The following is a 17081-nucleotide window of genomic DNA, read 5'->3' as shown; positions in this document are numbered from 1 at the left end:
ACTATTGTATTTAGAATAAAAATGATGTGCATGACGAATAACACTGATATGAGGAAATATAATTTTTTTAAACCCCTTTACTGTCATTTTTGAACAATCATTTTATCATTTATGAACAAAAACAATTTGTAATATGATTTTGATGTACATTTTCCATGTTAATGCAATGTCTGATTTTAAAATAGCTTTCAAAGTATGAATTTTGAGATTTTAAGTTTTCAGCTAAATATATAGGACAATATTTGGCCGAGATACATCTATTTGAAAATCTGGAATCTGAGGGTGCAAAAAAATCAAAATGCTGAGAAAATCACTTTTAAAGTTCTTCAAATTAAGTTCTTAACAATGCATATTACTAATCAAAAATTACATTTTTATATATTTATAGTTTATATTTTTATATATTTATAGAATTTTACAAAAAATCTTCATGTAACATGATCTTTACTTAATTTCCTAATGATTTTTGGCATAAAAGAAAAATCTATAATTTTGACCCATACTATGTATTTTTGGCTATTGCTACAAATAAACCCCAGCGACTTAAGACTGGCTTTGTGGTCCAGGGTCACATATATATATATATATATATATATATATATATCTTATGATTTCTAAAGTGTAATAGGAAAAAATGCAACAAGGAAGTCTGTTTGTGACAAAGGTCAGAACTCCTGTTATGAAGTAGATTTTTGAGGTGCCCTTGTCATAAATTAATCTATTATTTTTCCTACATAATTTGTATCACAAAAAATGTTAAATATCTATTTAGGAGCCTTAGACCTTACCAACAATATTTAGTTTGTCATGATTAGATTAGGATTTATTTGTAAAATGGTGAAGTAAGCTTGCGCGTCCCACAGAGGGGACAGTGACAGTTATTAATGTCAAAATAATGTATAATATACTTTGAGTGCAAAAATGGTTTAAAATATATAGATTGCTAGATAAAGTGATTTAAAAAAAGGACAATTTACCAGTTTAGTTACCAAATTACAATTTGATGTTTAATAGCAAATATAGGTTTAATCAAGATTTACTATGGAAGCCTATTTCTCGCACTGAATAAAAAATAGAAAAAGGTTATTGTGAGTTTTTTCTCACAGTTGTGAGTTTACATTAGTGTTGGACAATATGCTCAATTGTCATAGCCTCCTATCGTCAGCCTGTCAGAGTAAAAAGTCAAAATTGCAAGACATAAACTCGCAATATATATATTTTTATATAATTATATATTCTGTTTTGTTTAGAAGTATGTAAAACTAAAATGTAAATAAGTGTGCTTGTGAAATGTGCTTTTCGTTTTTTGAAGTGCCATCACCGAACCTATCAGTTTTTGTCCCTCAAAATTGGACTTTATAGTCAGAATTGGGAGATACAAACTTGCAAACATTATTTCTCGCAATTGTAAGTTTATATCAGACAATTCTAAAAAAAAGTCAAAACTGAATTTGCAATTCTGACTTTATAACTCGCAATTGAATAAATCTGAGATAAAATGTTAGAATAACTGTTTTGAATTTTTGGCAGAAACTGTCTTTTCGCAGTTCTGAGAAATAAAGTCAAAATTAAGGGATATAAATTTGCAGTTCTGAGAACAGTCTTCTTTTTTTTTTTTTTTTACCTCAAAATTGATTTATATCTTAAAATTCTGAAAAAAAAAAAAAAGTCAGAATTGTGAGTTTTTGTGAGTTTGGTGGCTGAAACATGCTTCCATAATTCTAGCATCTGCAGAATTGCCTTTTTTTCTCAGAATGGCATAATATAAACTAGCAATTGCGAGTTAAAAAGTTAGAATTGCAAGACATGAACTCACAATTCTGAGAAAGAAACTCGCAGTTCTGAGAAATAAAGTCAGATTTGTGAGATATAAACTCGCAATTCTGAAAACAGTCTTTTTTAACCTCACATTTGGACTTATATCTTATATCTTACAATTCTGAAAAAAAGTCTTAATTAAGTGTTCCTATCTTGCAATTCAGACTTTATAACTCGTAATTGAAAGTATATATTGAACAAGTTTATATTATGTTGAAAAGTCGCAATAACCTTTTTTAATTTTTTATTTTGTGGCGGAAACAGGCTTCCATAATTGACAGACTTGCACACTCTCAGGTATTTTTTTCTATTGCAGTTTAGTCTGTTAGTATCACTCACATTCTGTTTTGTTTAGAAGTATGTAAAACTAAAATGTAAATAAGTGTGCTTGTGAAATGTGCTTTTCGTTTTTTGAAGTGCCATCACCGATGAGATTCTCCATGCACACTGACCTTACTAATCTATACTGAAATCGGTTGTTAATTATTTTCATTAGCAATTTTTATTGATTTTTTTTTTTTTTATCAATCAATTGTTGTACATTTACATTTAGAAAATGTAATGCAAAACCTCTTGTGAGCTGTTGCTTTTTTGAAATGCAAAGAGCTATACACCCTTTTATGAAAAATATGCTTTGAGTGGTACTCAAACTTTTTTTATAAACAAAAGTGTATGTACAAGTCAGCTGTTGACAGCAAACAGGAGTGGTTTTGTTACAGCTGTCATAGGGTGGTGTGTATTATCTCTCATTCTCTAGTCCCCATTGACTTCTCATTATCGTCATGGTTACAGAGAACAATTCTAAAAGAGCATTTGTCATCACTGGCCTGAGCCGTGTCAGTTGGCTAAAGCACCTTCTCTTTACAAGACTGTCGACGTCTTCATTTCTTTGCTGTATATTTCATTTAGTCCTGAATTTGTTTATTTATTTTACAAATGTTCCAAGAAGTTTGAAGCTTACTCGTGGAAAGAGAAAGTGAGAGAGAGAGCCCTAAATTTGTGTTTCTACACTAGTTTTAAAAATGTTAATTAGTTGTCTTTTGGATTTTAATGTTTCGTGTTCTCAGGTTTTGTTCTGGCAGATTTTAATGGCTTTGGGGGGTAATAAATTCAAATCAATAAGAACATCCAAATGTCACTGATAGAAAAACTGACATTTATGAACTCAGTTATAAGTCAGTAATGTTCCATTAATGGTCAGATTTGAGGAAAAATTATAAAATGTTATTCTGACAGGCTTTCACTCAAGGTTAATGTGCTTTAAAAAAACAGCATAAGCAAAGAATATTAACATTTTAGAAATTAAAAACGAAGTTAATATTTAAATGCAAACTTGTTTTACTCTTGCTCTAAAATGTAGTGCCGATGTGCTGTTTTTTTCCCTCTCAGAAATCCTGCAGAACTTCCAAAACATGCAGGTTCTAGGATGCTGCTGGGTCATATATAATTGTGATGCTTATTTTACAAAGAAGAAAAAACATGAATGCAAAATTAATAAGCAGATTAAACTGACTGATCTAATAGCTTTTATTTTAGAAGTAATATTCTTTTCATTTTTCACCCTTTCTCACCGTTCCAATTTTCTGTTGCATATTATGTGAAACTACTAAGTTTGTGATGCTGCCGGAGACGGACATCTGTTGGAAGCTCTGTGTGATAAGACTTCATACTGTGTGAATTTGATAGTGCACATATAACGGTTGGTGTTGGAGCAAATTCACTAAATAGTTTATTGGCTGTGTTTTAACATGAAAACCTGCGTCTTGTTCATTATGTACCCATGATGCAAGTGTAAGATGCACTGACATAGCGCTGCATTTCAATAAAGCCATTGTTATTCGCTATATATATATACTCATATGCATTTTTAGACTCGCTATAGATTTGATCTTTCTAACAAACCGTAGTGCTATTTGTGGAAAGCAGGCAGTAAACAGACTTTCATTTGATACATATGTTTGTGTGCCTTTTTTATGACAGTAGTTTTTCATCAAAGGATGCTCAAATTATGGAAATGAGGGTTATAATTGTTCTTTTTTTGATTAGTTGGGCACACCTACTAATTTAAGTATCTGAATTGCTGTGGTGGAGTGACTGTAAAAACTTGTCAGATAGCAAAAATGTGCTTCATGTGGTAACAACTAATGAACCTTTTTATTTTTATTTGAAAATAACATTTCATGTCACATGAATCAACTTAATTACATTATGTTACGCCAAGGTTAAATTAAGAAGTAATTAAAAAAAAGACATTATAAAATAAATTATAAAGTAAGTTTTATTTATTTTACATATACAGTACTGTTCAAAAGTTTTTTAAAAATAAATTAATACTGTAAAACTTTAGTAATATTTAATAAGGACACGTTAAATTGATAAAAGTGGATGGTGAAAAGTTTTATATTGTTACAAAAAAATCTATTTTAAATAAATATTGTTCTTTTAAACTAACTTTATCAAAGAATTCTGAAAATATTATCACAATATTCACATGCAGTTGAAGTCAAAAGTTTACATACACCTTGCAGAATCTGCAAAATGATAAATATTTTGCCAAAATAAGAGCGATCATACAAAATGCATGTTGTTTTTTAATTAGTACTATATTTACATAGTCTACCAGATAAAATAATAGTTCAATTTATTAAAATGATCCAGTTCAAAAGTTTACACCTGGTTCTTAATACTGTGGTGTTACCTGATTGATCCACAGCTGTTTTTTTTTTTTTTTTTTGTTTAGTGATAGTTGTTTATGAGTTTGTCCTGAACAGTTAAACTGCCCGCTGTTTTTCAGAAAAATCGTTCAGGTCCCACAAATTCTTTGTTTTTTTTTTAGCAGGACAACTGAGGGACTCATATGCAACTATTACAGATGGTTCAAACACTCAACCGATGCTTCAGAAGGAAAAAACGATGCATTAGGAGCCTGGGGGTGAAAACTTTTTGAATTGAACTTAAATTTGACTTATTTTCTCTTCTGGGGAACATGTAAGTATTTTATGTAGCTTCTGAAGGAAATACTAAATAAAAAAATATATATTTAAGCAAAATAAGAAAAATGTACACATCTTCATTCTGTTCAAAAGTTTACACCCCTGACTCTTAACTTTTGAACAAGCTCATTTTTATGAATTCAACATTTTTTTTTTTCTGGACTATATGTGAACATCTTTCATGTGAAATATCTTATTGAGGTCAGTAATAAAAATAATAACATGCATTTTGTATGATCCCTCTTATTTTGGTAACATTTTTCAGATTCTGCAAGGTGTATGTAAACTTTTGACTTCAGCCATTTATAGGGACAGAAATGCTTTTCACATGTTCTTTAAATCTTGAGAATGAGTGTAAACATGTGAATGGTATAGAATAAGCTACCTTGAATTTAGAGCTTTATAAAATCCATTTAATTTTCCTTAAAATTCTGTTTTTTTCTGGATTCTGTTTGCATGATTTAATTAAATTTCCATAAAAAATTGTGCACGAGGAATGAATTAACAAAACTTTAAAATGTAATCAAAAGAAAATATAATTGTAAATTTGAACAAAACATTGCACTTTTTTCTTTTTAATGCTGTTTAACAGAACTGTATTTTGAGGAATATCTAGCATGATGATGGTCCTTAAAATAGTAATATAATTATCATTACTTTGAGAAGTACATTTTAGTAGACAATAGTAATATATTCCGGTCATAATTTCTTCAAGTTAAACCAAACTTTTATGTTGCCAGTTTATCTTGAATAACTTTTAATAAATAAATTTTGGTATGTATTTGATGTTAGTTTTTCTTAAATTAAACGGTAAAATGCTGGTGAAGTGACTCTCAGAGCAGCTCGAGAGATGATATATTGAGATGGCAGACGCTGAAAACAACATGAGCATCATGTGTGTTTGAGTTTGTTTAGTAGAGGAAACTCCACTCATTTACAGAGACACGCAGAACATGCAGACTTGCGACATGCACTGTCTGGCTGTTGCCACATTTATTTCTGCTGTGTGGCCGTCTGTAAATAAACAACACTTTCAGCTGGCATGATGTCATTTGCATGCGTTATGTGCTGTTCTAAAACGGAATACTCTAAAAATTTGGAAAAAGCCTTGGTGTTTTAAAAAGAGCGATAAAGGGGAAATGAAAAAAGAGGCGTTCTTTACATTAAAATTTTTTTTTATTCCCAATGGTAATTATTTTATTAAGATGTCTTTCAAAAAGGTGAAGGACTGAAGTTTTAAACCTGCTCAGCACTTTTAGATGCTTACACACATGAATGCCCACACACACACTTTGAATGACTTGGCCGTGCACACATTCGGCACACGCTGCAGCTGACTGGAAGGTACAAGAATAATTTTGCAGTCTAACCTTTCCGTGCTGTCATCACATCAACACTGCTGGTTATTTTCATATTTCAAGAACGGCGAAAAACATTCTCATTTTGTTATACTGTACGTGAATCTTTGTAGCAGCCCTGCTTCACCGAGTGCCTCACACATGCTTTAACAACCACATGGTTTTGTGATGTTTTCATCTACAGAGCAACTCAAAAATAAGTCATTTCTGATGCTGATGTTATTTTCAAATAGAAATGTTATGTGAGAAATCCAACCACTTGTACGAGCTCCAGGCTTACTCTCAGTAATCATACAACATGCCTTGAGTTGCACAAGATTCCCTTAGTGCTTAAATAGAGTGTAGACGGTAACGTTTTAAATGCCGTTTCTTGTACCGAGTAACGTCATCAAAAGTCTCATTGTAAGTTTTTAGCGCCAATGTCTCTTAGTAACATTACATAAATCTATGCATGTTTTGTCCAGAGCCTTCCGTCTAGAGCAGCTCAGGCTGTCCCAGCGGTGTTTCATCAGAGGTCTTCACTAGAAGGATTTAATCAGGGCCACTCCGAGGGAGTTCTGTCTCTTTGCCCCCCCTTCCCCACTGACCTATTTGTTTACCCTTGAGTCCTTACTCTTGGGTCATTATTGCTTTGTTTTTAAAACACATCTTACACACAGCGACACGCAGCTCACACACACTAATAGCGGGTGGATGTTTTGAAATAAGGGCCACATTTAATTAATTGGATCTGAATGTGTGTGTGTGACCATAGGCACCAACTGATGTTTCTGCCAGTGGGTGTCCAGCCATTGAACACATGCAAATACATTGTCAACAAAATATAACTGAATGAGCAAATGATAACTGGTCTCATTACTCATTACTTAATTACAGAGTTTTTCAAGAGTAGGCCTACAGTCTTTGTCCGTGCGATGGTGCGCTTGATGAAGAATTCAAGCTATTTGTGTCTTGCAAAGAAAAACACATGGACTGCAAATACATTACCAAGTGTCAAGTGGTTGGACCTTTAACAGTCATAAATATTGATGTTAACACAGAAGAATGTGCAAAGGACGCCTTGGAGATGCAGACAGGGTAAATTATGTGTTTTTTGTGTTTTTCTTATAATTACGTTAACATTGGCCAGCCACATATCACATTATTTATTACTGATCAGAGCTGTTGAAACCAGAAAGCGCATTGAGCATGCTTCTGTTTTTCAAATGAAACTAAATAATCCACACATAAAATGAAATTAACAGATGCACAATTATATTGGATTGTACATTAAAGGAATAGTTTACCAAAAAAATGAAAATTACCCTATGATTTACTCACCCTAAAGCCCTCCGAAATTTATATGACCTTTTCCTGTCAGGCGAATACAATCAGAATTATTAAAAAACAAATGTCCTGGCTCTTCCAAGCTTTATAAAATATTTTATTAAATATTTATTTGAATTGAATGGAAAATATTATTCTAAATAATTTACTTAAGACGAGAGCATGCAATATAATTAAAAACTGAACATAGCTACAATGCGTCATATTTCATTTATCACGTGAGGAGTTCGCGCTTACATATAATAAACAGCGTAAAAGTTAAGCATGTTTGGCCGAGCACGGGGCACTCCCCCTGCCCAGGGAGAGGGATGCTGAAAACAAGAGATGATGAAGGTAAGACTGCTTGGCTATTTAAAGGGATTCTCTTGTAGTGCTTGGATACAGAGTGTGATTGCTGATGGTGAATTGGCCGTGTTAATTATCTGTGCGAGGAGTCGAATTTACAGTTCACGAGTTCGCCCTTACATCTAATCTGCTTGAGCGAGTATTAAGCATATTTTGGCGTGCTGTCCGGGGGAAGGGTTCCGGGCTGGAATACAGGCCGGACCCAGAGAACTCCCCCTGCTAGTGTAGGATAGAAACAGATTAGAAGTGGGGTGGAGGAGGGATGCCAAGAAACTGTCGCTGGATGGAGGTAAGACGGCTGGTAATATATAGAGGATGTGCTGATTGAATGATTGGTTAAACAGGTTGCACCTGTGCCGAATGGGTTGATTATCTGATCGTGCTCCTCCTGAACCTTGTTTAATCAAACATCATAAAGAGAATGGCGGACGATTTAGTGTCCAAAAGCACCTGTTTGGCAATATTTTGGGTCCAAAGTTTTTTTTTTTTGTAGTTTCGTTGTCGTCCATTGAAACAATTGACGCCGAATTGCCAATTCCCACAAAACTGAAAGTGAAAGTATTATACGCACGCATTTATAAGCTATTTAAAAGCAGAAAAAAGAGCAAACCCCCACCCCCACGGTGATACCGGTATTACCGGTGTTGTCACATGCCGATTAAACGGTGGGGAAATTTCCTCATCGTCACAACCCTACCCTCAAGGCATCCTAGGCATATATGATGTTCTTTCAGACGAATCTAATCGGAGGTATATTGAAAATTATCCTGGCACTTTTAAGCTCTATTATGGCAATGGGCAGGCGTTTCTTGTCAACAATAAAGTGCATCCATTCATAACAAAAATTTCTGAGTTTTTGTAAGAAAAATAACCATGTTTAAAGGAGTAGTTCACTTTCAGAACAACAATTTACAAATAATTTACTCACCCCCTTGTCATCCAAGATGTTTATGTCTTTTTTTCTTCAGTCGTCAAGAAATTATGTTTTTTGAGATAAACATTTCTGGAAATTTCTCCATATAATGAACTTAAATGGTGCCCCGATTTTTGAATCTTCAAAATGGCGTTTAAATGCGGCTTCAAATGGCTGTAAACGATCCCAGCCGACGAAGAAGCGTCTTGTCTACCAAAACGTTCGGTCATTTTCTTAGAAAAATCTATTTTTATATACCTTTTAAGCACTGAAACTCGTCCAGCACTAGGGCTTGTAGTGCGTGTTCACGACTTTACATACTCACGCCGAAAGGTCACGCGTGACGTATGCGAAACTACAGACCCAGTGTTTACAAAGCGAACTTGAGAAGAGAGAAGTGCGACGCAATCAAACACTCTTTAGCAACAAGGTACAACATGAAGTACAAAGATGTCGGACGACTTTGAAGCTGGAGGAGCACAGGAGATGGAGTTTTTCACCATTTCCTACCTTTTTGAGCCGGTATACATAGACGATGAACTCTGTCAGAGAGAGAATACTGCGACAGCCGCGGCGGCGACACAAGCCTCGGGCAGACCGCGTTCAAACGAGACGAGATGGTGGTGCAAGTGTGGAAAATGCCAGCCATTTCCAGCGGAGCAGGAATCTCAGTGCTGTCATGACTGGACCACATCTGTTCCACTGTTACAAACAATTGGTGAGTCAGGTGATGGGACTGCTTCAAGCATTCGCTGCGTTACAGTGCACAGTGGACGTAGTACGTGGAGTCGCGAACGCGCACTACAAGCCCTAGTGCTTTCAGTGCTTAAAAGGTATGTAAAATTATATTTTTCTAAGAAAATGACCGAACGTTTCCGTAGACAAGACCCTTCTTCGTCGGCTTTGTCTGCATTTGAAGCTGCATTTAAACTGCATTTAAATGGCATTTTGAAGATTCAAAAATCGGGGCACCATTTAAGTCCATTATATGGAGAAATTTCCAGATATATTTATCTCAAAAAACATAATTTCTTGACGACTGAATAAAAAAAGACATAAATATCTTGGATGACAAGGGGGTGAGTAAATTATATGTAAATTGTTGTTCTGAAAGTGAACTACTCCTTTAAAATGTAATAATCATTTTTCTCTAGCTTTCACTAACTGTTGTACATGGAAGCTGTCCCGGGCAGATGACGTAGGATGCTGGTGTTGCGCATGCACCTGTGAGTCTCGTGAAAACCAACACTTGTTTACAGGAGCAAAAAAAAAAAAGCAAAGTTTCCTTACTTTAGCAAAGGTAAACCAGTCTCCTCTTGGCTTACATTGAAATTCTCCAATATGTTTTTTTTTTTTTACAAATCTTTGTTTTGTACTTCTAATTCGTGGCTTGCATTCGTCACTTCAGAGCGGCGCATGCACAACGACTTTCATGTACGACAGTTAGCGCAAGCTAGATTAAAGTGATTATTACATTTTAAATATAGATATTATTCTTACAAAAATGCATCGATTCGCTACAGGAGACCTTTATTCGCCCCGGAGCGGTGTGAGACGTTTTTTATTATAGAAGGATGCACTTTATTTGACTTGTTTTGGACTGTTGACAACACCTGCCCATTGCTATAATAGATCTTGGAAGTGCCAGGATCATTTTTAATATAACTCAGATTGGATTTGTCTGAAAGAAGGAAGTCATATACACCTAGGATGCCTGGAAGGTGAGTAAATAATGAGTTAATTTTTCGTTTTTGGGTGAACTAACCCTTTAATATAACTCTGATTGTGTTTGTCTAAAAAAAGAAAGTCATATACAGTACAGACCAGAAGTTTGGACACTCCTTCTCATTCAGAGAGTTTTCTTTATTTTCATGACTATGAAAATTGTATATTCACACTGAAGGCATCAAAACTATGAATTAAATATTTTATAGAATTAAATATAATTCCACATGTGTTAATTCTATATATACTATATACTTCTGCACAACACAACTGATGGTCCCAACCCCATTTATAAGGCAAGAAGTCAGATTAGACACTTGTATTTTGTGAGATTACTGGCTGACTTTAGTAATTGACCAAACAAAACTCGAAGAAAAAGCCACTGTAAAGAGGCACGCAATGTGAGTGAATTAATATTTAATGTTTTTCTGTGGGTGCTTAGCCGTTCCCTTTGGTTGTTGGGGGATTGGCACCTATGTGTGTGACTCTTCGCGAGGTTGTATACCTGTTTTTTAGCGTGTGTTGATGAAGTAAGTGACAAATGTGAGTTGTTAGCTTAACTTGAGACCACTAAATCACCTGTACACCTAATCACCTCTAGAAACATCACAGGACACACACACAAACACACTGTCACCTCACCTACAAACCCGTTACACTTCTCACATCACTGTTGCCTTACACATGGACTCAGAATGTGTTTACAGCCTAATGAAGGACCCTAAAAACTTCACTGTGTTACTTGAGCTCACATGTAAGGGAATGATGGCTGTTCTGGATCTGTGGCTAGGAATTTAGTCCAGTGAGGTTCTGAAAACCTCAAAGTTGATTAGGAAAATTCAGAATTTAAAAATTCCTTTTAATTTTTATTAATCTGGAATGAGTGTTGGTCACATTCAGGAAGTTGGAGACTGGATTAACATAACATTTAATGAATTGGATTTCGAAGAATGTTAATTCAGTAATGCAATCTGGAAAGTGAAGTAGGCTTATGGATACAAAACTTCAAAGTTTAAGGCTTTTTATTTAATTTTATTTTCCTGAAAATCTTCCTTTGAATTTTAATTCAAGTCTCATTCTAATCTTAGTGTAAATTCAGTGAAATTTAAAAATGAATTCTTAGTTTAATTCTGTATAATATAAAATGTATAAATTAATAATGTAATTTAATACTAGAATAAAATTATTTTTTCTTAATTTACTTGAATAAATGTAAATGTTACCATATGAAACAATGGATGTTATCTAACAAAAAACAAATATTTATATATATATATATATATATATATATATATATATATATATATATATATATATATATATATATATTTATCAGTAGAATATTTAAGCTGATTTGTCTTTTACAGTGAAAGTAGATGGAGACCATGATTTGTCAAGCTCCAAAAAAGAAATAATAGCACAATAAAAGCTTCATAACAGTAGTTATTATGCCTTGTGTGCTATATTTCAATTTATCTGAAGTCATACAATAACTTTTTTGTGTAGAACAGAAACTGAAAGACGTTATTCACTGAAAATTTTGCCTTAAATCTTGCTGGACAGCTGTGGTCACTGTTCCCTGTCGTATGGAAAAGAACATCTTGAGCATCCTGCTATAAATAACTGACTTTATGTTCCACAGTAGAAACAAAGTCATATGGGTTTTTAAAGATATGAGGGTGAATAAATGATTTTGACAGAAATTTTAGAATTTTCACTTTTGAATGAAAATTTGGTTAGGAAAGAAAAAAAGAAGTGAACAGTTTGTGCTGATGAAATATGCTTATGCATACGTGTTTGTCTTTGATTAGTGTAACACTATGAAGAAATTCGTAGATAATTCATAGATGTTCATTCATGTGAGGGTGTTTAATTTCATTATCTCTTCAGTTGGTGCCTTCATGCATAATATAACATTAACCGATGTTTAGCGCTAAAGAGACAGAGGGGAGGGAGAGAAGTGGTGAAACAGAGGGCATTTATGTGTGTTTGTTATATGTGTTCGTCCTTGTGTGTACCCTTGACATCTCATGTCACTGAGTATAGTTATGTCTGTACTCTGTGTCCAATCAACTTCTTGGTTGTGATGCAGTCCTCTTTTCACAAACACACACGTATACACACACACACGCACTCACACAAAACATGTACCCGCTAAATTTTAACTTCGTACTCCCCGTTTCTACTTTCACCTGTAATAATAACACACAGACAGTCTCTCTGTGTTATATTTAGGTGTTATTAACACCCCAGCCAATATGAGCTTAGTTTACAAGAGTTGATAAGGCTGAGAACCACAATACCCTAAACATTTACGTATCATCAGTATCACAGCGTTGACAATGATGTGATGAATATTTGATCACCGTTTCTCAACCTCATGTCATTCCAAACTCTTCTCTCTACAAGAGAAGAAATTTCAAAGAATGTTTCTGTTGTTTTTGTCAAAACAGTGAAAGTGAATGGGGTCCAAAACAAATTAGACATTCATTCTATAGACATAAAACGTTCATAAAAAGTTCTATATATGGACAATATATGCAGATATTATCTGTTTGCAATTGCCATTAATTTAAACCTAACATATGAAAAGACAGGAATGGCAAAAGTAAGCCTCACACCAGTTGAGGGAGCCTAGGAAATAAGTGCAAAACTGACAGAGGCACAAAGCATGGTATTAAATTGACTGAGCAAAGGTGAAGATAAACACATGCTCCCCTTTTAGTATTTTAAAAATGTCATTTGAGTGTTGTTAAGCTATCAAGTTATGTCTAATCTACAGTAATGAGGAAGACTAAAGAACGTGTCAGTGGAAATAGTAAGTGAGAGCAAACCAACACCGCTCGAGTCCCGGGTGAGAGCGTGTGTGGAGTGACTGCTCTGGCTCAGAACCTCAATGCGACTGTATTTTTAGCCCAACTGACCTTCTTAAACACGGCATTGCATGAGGTCAAAGCAATAGCAGCCATAATGATGATAGTGAGAGACACCTAGACCCTGTGATTGATATAGCTTGTTGGGAAAGTGCCGCAGCTGGCAGGGCAGTAGTATGAGTGAAACAACCAAAACACCTCCAAACAATGCCAGAACTCCCATACAACATTTTGCCCATTTGCAGGCCTCTCTAAAATCTGCACAAAATTCAGCAGATTTCTGGAAAATTCTAGAAGATCCTACATGTGTTAATTTATTCATTATAATAATTATTTTTTTATTTTATTTATTTATTTTTTGAATACATTTTGTCTCATTTAAAGGTCACATATTTTACACCTCTCTGGAGGTTTATTTTAGTTGTTGATGTCCTTAAGAATATACAGTCAAGCCCCAAATTATTTAGACCTCTGGCAAATTCTGACCTAAAGTTACTTTTTTCAACCAGCAAGTTTTTTTTTTTTTTGAATGGAAATGACACCGGCTTCTCACAAAAGATAATAAGACGATGTACAAGAGGCATCATCGTGGAAAAAAAATATTTCTCAGCTTTTATTTACATTTGAACAAAAAGTGGCATGCCTAAAATTATTCTTACCTTTTGCAAACTGTCACAGTCTATGGGAAAAGTTCTATACCATTCCAAATAGTCCAAGCTTTTCTAAAGCATCCTAATTACCCTGATTCATTGGGAACAGCTGTTTTAATCAACTCAACAGGTGAAAAACAGAAGCTCTCTGCTGTTGGTTTGTAGACAATCATGGCTAAGACAAAGGAGCTCACTGAGGACCTGCAGCTGTGCATTGTGGCCACTCAGTCAGGAAAGGGCTAAAAGACCAAATCTAAATGTTTTGAAGTTCCAGTGGCTACAGTGCAAACTATTATTAAAACATGCAAGATGTTCCGCACTGTGAAAAATCTCAGAGCACATGGTCGGAAGCCAAAAGTGACACCTGTGCTGGCCAGGAGGATAGTGAGAGAGGTAAAGGATCACCACCAAAGCCATCCTGATGAATCTTTGCAAATGCTCATCTGGACAAATTAGAAGACTTCTGGTCTTCTGTTTTATGGTCAGATGAAACAAAAATTGAATTGTTTGGCCACAATGATGTAGCCGTCATTTGGCATAAAAAAGGAGAAGTCTTCAACCCTGAGAACACTATCCCCACTTTCAAACGTGGTGGAAACCTAATATTTGGGGGTGTTTTTCAGCCGGTTGACCAGGAAACCTAATCACAGTAAATGGCACCATGAAAAGGAGCAATACATCAAAATTCTCAACAACAACATCAGGCAGTCTGCAGAGAAACTTGGTCTTGGGCACCAGTGGACATTTCAGCATGACAACGACCCAAAACACACAGCAAAAGAAAGGAAAAATTATAGGAAGCATTTGATTGCTGTAATAGCCAATAAAGGCTTTTCTATTGATTATTGAGAAGGGTATGAATAATTTTGGACATGCCACTTGTTCAATTGTAAATAAAAGTTGAGTAATATTTTTTTCCACAATGATGCCTCTTGTACATCGTTCTATTTTAACTTTATTTTATCTTCTGGGAGACGTCTGTGTCATTTCTAATAAAATAAAATAAAAACTTGCTGGTTGAATAAAAGTAACTTTAAGTCAGAATTTGTGATGAATAATTTCGGGCTTGAATGTATATTTGCGGTATAAGTGCCAAAAACATCTCAATATATTTTTACAGCTTCTCTCTCAGTAGCTCTGTCAAGAACAGGTCAATTTTAGCCTGTATAATTAATATTCATGAACCTCTCTTCTGATTGGCCTTTTTTTTCTGAGTGACGCACGGCCAGGCCAACCACAGGTAATTAGGGTCATGTATGCTGTAGTCTGCTGTGGCTTGGTGATACTGAACAGGATGTTTCAGAAGGGTTATTAATGTTTTTTTTTTTTCAAACACCGAATGCAGTAAGCTACGTGACTCTTTTACCGGCAGATAAATATTCACCACGAAAAAATATGTGTAAACTGGAATGAAGCAGCGATGCACGTCACGTTACACGTCACATTTGTTTTCTGAATCGCTGTGTGAAAGAGGCTGAAATTGACGTGCCGCTGGTCTCTTATATTAATGTTGTTCAGAAGCCTGTGCAATGATGTAGTTTCCTGACATCCATCGACTGAACAGCATTTTTTCAACTTGTTTCCGTGTTGTTGCTCAGCAATGGCATGGAAGCAATGTTATCTGTGGGTTTGGCAAAAGGAGGGTGGGACTGTGGTTGGTGCCCGAGGTGGTGACTAATGGCAGTGACTGACTAGTTCGGATGTCACATTTTTACTAGGGCTGTCAAAATTAATGTGTTAATAATGCGTTAATGCAAATTCATTTTAACGGCACTAATTTTATTAACGCGCGATTAATGCAGCGCGCATTTTCATTGACCCATTACCTTGCCCATAGTTAAAGAAATGGATGCACAGTGTTGCCAACCTAGCGAAAAGTGTCTAGCAACAATACATAAACACATAATTGGACAAACCTAATATAGTTTCTGAGGCTCTCCGGTTTTGCTGAACGAGCGCGAGGTCTCCCAATGCGCGCGCACCTCCCTCTCTTTATATCTGCGTCTGCTCTGTTCAGCGAGCAGCAGTGGAGCAGCGCTTTCAGTTAAACCAGATATTATGTTGCTTCCAGTGCTTGAAGTGGGCCGGTACGCAGGCACTTCTGTATTTTATCCTTTTGCGTACTTGCATCTTTTTGTGCGTACCGGCACTTCTGCCATATTGTATGAATGCAAGCGGAGTCGGTCTACGTTAGGATTGGTGCTGTGGGGTTGATGCGTAAAGCCACATACGAGTATGCAAGCGAAAACGGCATATTATATGCACATCAAACACATGCATATCGTATGCATGCCAAAGTTAATTTCAGAAAATTAAACAGAAACAGAAAATAGTGCTACTAGTACGCATTTTCATGAAACTGGGCTCTCGAATCAGTTCATTATAACCAAAACAATACCTTAAAAAAATAAAAGAAGCAGGTTTTTGCGATCAAATAGCCTAACTTTAAATGGGTAAACTCCTAAAAAGTCCAAGGATCGTGGAAGCATTCAAACAGGAAGGTAAAAACAACGATAATAATGCAGAGAATAGTGACTTCTGTCCAGATACCGGTAAATGATTCTTTTCAGCGATTGAATCATGATCATAATTCAGGATTTTTTTCAGTCATTATTTCATATTACTTTGGTTGTCTGATAACAGAAACACTAAAATATAACAATGGAAACATTTTTGTTGAGAACTTGGCTGCATCAAATGATAGTATGTGGGCACCAAGAGGCAAACAAATGTAATAATAAATGTAGATTTAGCATGTTCAGATATAAACAGGCTTGTGTAAGTAAATTGCTCAGTGCAAAGAAAGAGAATTAATGGGAACCTGGTATTTCTATGTTCTTTTTTTTTTTCCATGTGTCGAATAGACATGAACAAGTTATTTGAAAAACATCTATGACCTTTGAAACATGTCTAGTCTTCATCTTCTATGTCGAGTATGGTTTCACTAATAATAAACATATATTTGCTTAAAGCATCCATATGTGTCCATGCCAATGTTGATTACAGTATTAAAAACTTTTAAAAGTATTAATTTAAGGTACATTTAGAACAGATATAAATGTGTGATTATTCGCGAGTTA

The sequence above is a fragment of the Garra rufa genome, chromosome 5 (assembly GCF_049309525.1).
Source record: "Garra rufa chromosome 5, GarRuf1.0, whole genome shotgun sequence".
Taxonomy (NCBI): Eukaryota; Metazoa; Chordata; class Actinopteri; order Cypriniformes; family Cyprinidae; genus Garra; species Garra rufa.
This window is presented reverse-complemented; position numbering follows the sequence as displayed.